The sequence below is a fragment of the Lutra lutra genome, chromosome 6 (genome assembly GCF_902655055.1).
Source record: "Lutra lutra chromosome 6, mLutLut1.2, whole genome shotgun sequence".
Classification (NCBI taxonomy): Eukaryota; Metazoa; Chordata; class Mammalia; order Carnivora; family Mustelidae; genus Lutra; species Lutra lutra.
Genome location: NC_062283.1, coordinates 53,716,949 through 53,721,105, shown reverse-complemented (window position 1 = coordinate 53,721,105; position 4,157 = coordinate 53,716,949).

Genomic DNA, 4,157 nt, shown 5'->3' with positions numbered 1-4,157 from the left:
GTTTAGGTCACCATCCCAGGGTCCTAGGATTGAGCCCCACATCGGGCTCCCTGCTCAGCCAGAAGCCTGCTTCTCCCATTCCCTCTGCTTGTATTCTCTCTCTCACTGTGTCTCTGTCAAATAAATAAAATCTTTAAAAAAAAGAACTAGGGGCGCCTGGGTGGCTCAGTGGGTTAAACGGCTCGGGTCATGATCCCAGGGTCCTGGGATCGAGCCCCGCATCGGGTTCTCTGCTCAGCAGGGAGGCTGCTTCCTCCTCTCTCTCTGCCTGCCTCTCTGCCTACTTGTGATCTCTGTCTGTCAAATAAATAAATAAAATCTTAAAAAAAAAAAAAAAGGAACTATAGTTCATAGTTCAACTCCAACTTTAGGCTATATTTTTGGATATTTTATCCAACTTTCTTACAGCTCTCATTCAGGACTCCATCCACTTAAATTAAGAGAATAGTAGCACACATATGTAAGATGGCATGAGCCAACCTTTCTGTCAAGGTTAGATGTTGGTACTTAAAGGTAGGAAGGCTTAGCTTGCCACCAAAAGTTCATACTGTGAGAACAATTATCAGAATGGAAGATCTCAGCAGAGGCTAATATCCTCCTTTAAGCTATGGAAACACACTCAGGGCTTAAGAGTAAGAATATTTCAGAAAAGAACTTAGAATCTTCATTTTCTCCCTTGAGAATAGACTAATGAGAATGAGCTAGGATTACATGCTGGTTAATATCAGGCCAGATAGGGGCGCCTGGGTGGCTCAGTGGGTTAAAGCCTCTGCCTTCGGCTCGGGTCATGGTCTCTGTCTGTCAAATAAATAAATACAATCTTTAAAATATAAATATATATATATATATATATATATATATATCGGGCCAGATAGAAACCAGCACTCATCACTGAGGCATCAGACCCGACAAAGAAAGTGAACTAGGTTCATATTTCAGCAAATTAAAATGAAGTCAAACAAAAACAAATTTTATTCTAAAAATTTTCTAGGAATTAAATGAAACCCCTTGAGATAAATGGAAACATCCCAGAGTTCTAATCACAAAATAGAGAAGCCCCCAAATCACAACCCTCAAAAAGGATTTTTTTTTTTAATATTTTATTTATTTGACAGACAGAAATCACAACTAGGCAGAGAGGCAGGCAGAGAGAGAGGAGGAAGCAGGCTCCCCGTGGAGCAGAGAGCCCAATGCAGGGCTCGATCCCAGGACCCTGGGATCATGACCTGAGCCAAAGGCAGGCGCCCCTCAAAAAGGATTTAACAAGATGCTAGGAGACTCATTCTGACCCGCCTCCAAGTGGTGCCAAGGCCAATTACGTGCAAGTGGTGCCAAGGCCAATAACGTGTCTTGTGGGTAGACCTGACACTGGGTGCTGAGAGTCATACACATTACCAGAAGGGACCTCAGAGCACCTATTTCAACCACCTCCCTTCCCAGATAAAGAAACCAAGCATTTCCCTCTAAGGAAGTGGCTTGCCCAGTCTGGCTCGATAACTCAGCCTCAGTAGGTCAGAAAAGGAACTCAAAGGCAGTGCTCTTGATTCCCAGTGCAGGGCTCATTTCCTCAGCCAACTCTGGGCTCTCTGAAGAGATTTCCTGTGCAACCCATGCAAAGCCCTCCACCTCCCCTCTTCCCTACTCTGAAGCTCAAGTGGTGACACCTGACTCCTAGGAGAGGGGAGCGACCTGGCAGGGGAGGCGGAGAGCTCCCAAAGAGCTCTCGCCAGAACGGAGTACGGAGGCAGCCAGTACACAGGTCACTAGCACCTGCCTTATTCCACTAACCAAAGCCTTTGGGGAAACCTGACCTCAGGAAGTCTGGAATCATTAGGATCACTGGGCATTGAAAACTTAGGAAAAATGAGAAGGGCATAACCTATCTGGTTTCTGTGAGCCTTTCTCCTCATTACCTTCATCCTCTATTTTCCTAACGACCACAGGGCTGTTGCGAGGACTGAGGTAACACTGCCCACACCAGGCGGGTCCTGGTCCCTGGGAGGAGGTGATGAACCCAGTACCATGAGCTAAAGGGTCATCCCTGTTAAGAAGCACCTGAGTCAGAGCCACACTGATCAGAGGACGGGAACCATCAAGAAGTGGAAAGGCGGGGAAAAGAACAAAACTCAGGAACTCAACAAGGGGGAAATTGTTTTAAATGGATTTGACCAAAGGATCATGTTTTTTTGTAAACACATCAAAATGCAACATTTTGTTTTTGTGAAACTTGGAATTTGCAGTCATAATGAAAGTATCATGGAGTATTTCCATGCTGGCAAGCACTTACCACTTGCTCTCAATTATGTCTCACAAGCCTCCTTCCAGGCAACAAGTACCCCCATTTCACAGATCAAATAACAAGCAGCTCAACACTTACCCTAAGTTATCTGGTAAGTGGCAGAGAAGAGACCCCATTCCAGCAACTCTTAGCAAATTGTCTTTTTTGACAACTATCTTTTCATACTGACACTTCGTTTATCCAGGAGAGTTAAGGAATAAAGTAGCATTAAAAATTTCCAAGATAGGACATATTTCTCTAAGGTCCACAAACTATCTTAACTATTTCAGTGGCAAAATTAAATGTAAACAGACTTCTCTTTTTGAGTGAAGTATGTAGATAATGAAGAGAGTTAGTTTTTGTCCTGGTGGATCCGGACCATCCCGGATCTCAGCGCTATGTGGCAGTGACACCCTCAGGGGAGAACGACCTGCAGAGAGGTCATCCCTACATAAGCGGCCGGTCAATGCCTGCAGCAAGAAGAAGAACATAAGGACACTGAGTAGGAACAAATCCTTTAAATGCCTACCAACTTCTTAAATGTTACTGTAAGTTGAGAAACTACACACACACACACGTTTTTAAAATCCTGATGTAAAGACTCACTGAGTTCCAAACAGTCAATTTAACACAATGAGCATCTATTGTGGCTGTAGAATACATGGTCTTCTCCCTTCAATTCTTTTGGTTAGCTTGCAGAGCTGAAATGTCAACAAGGTAAACTTGGCTTTACAGCTATTACAGACTGCTAGATCGGCCCATTTCCCTATTCTGCCTCAGTTTCTCATGGTATGAAGGATAGAGAGCAGGAGTCGTACTGACAAAATGTTGGACCGTTCTGGAAATGATCATTTGAGACCCTCTTTTCTTCATCAGTACCCCACGGTAGCCCACATCCCTTTTTGATACTCTCATGGGCCCCTCAATTCCTATAGTTCTTATTGTGTATGCCCTCATTTTATTTTAAAATTTCTCATTGACACATTAGACATAAATCCCCAACCAGTAGGCCTCAAGAGCATGTAGTCCTGTATTTGCACCTGCTGCGGAGTAGAGCATAATACAGGACTCATGGCCAGTGCTCAGTTCAGGTCAAAGTCCACTCCTGATGCCACTGCCCTCTCCTGACTTTCCAGATTACTTCCAATAGGACTTGGATTTCACATCTGGGGGGGGGGGGGGAATCAAAGACGAAACCAGAACTCCCCATCTTCTGCCCACCCTGGTTTCAGGGTAAGGTGTTCCTATCATTAAAAAGGGAGAAGAAAGTACTTCACCAATCTTAGAGCAGAAAACCAACAAAACCGCATTTACAGAGCGGCTTCCAGTTCATGTGATGCAGACCCCCATAAAGTACACTTTTCTTTTTAATTCAAGTAAACTTAAAAGTTCTTTGGAAGCTACTGAGAGCATTACAGCAGGAAAGATGAAACCCAAGTCCCTCTACACACTTCTGCACAAAAAGACCAAGAGCTGAACATCCAGGTGCAAGTGGTTTCACAAGGATCCTGTAAGGGGATCTCCTTATGGGCCAGAACTCACAATACTGAGGCATCTGATATACCAGGTATTACTTCTCCATGAACGGGCTTTGATTCAAGCTCAAAAAAGGCAGCCAAAGGGTCACCTCTCTTGGATTTTCATTCGGTGGCCTTCTGCGGCCATTTAGCTATTGCAAATTAGCAAAGTTTGGCTTGCACAACTGACTGATAAATGCTGGTATCTCTGAAGAAGAAAACTGCCGAGTGACCTAAGCCCCAAGGACAGCACAGCAGCCTGCTGCCACCGTGTGGTGACTTGGTGCAGCTCCTGTAGGGCAGAGCTCTCAAGGAAAACAAAATTAAACGTGTCTACAAAAGCACATTATTAAGGCCATGTG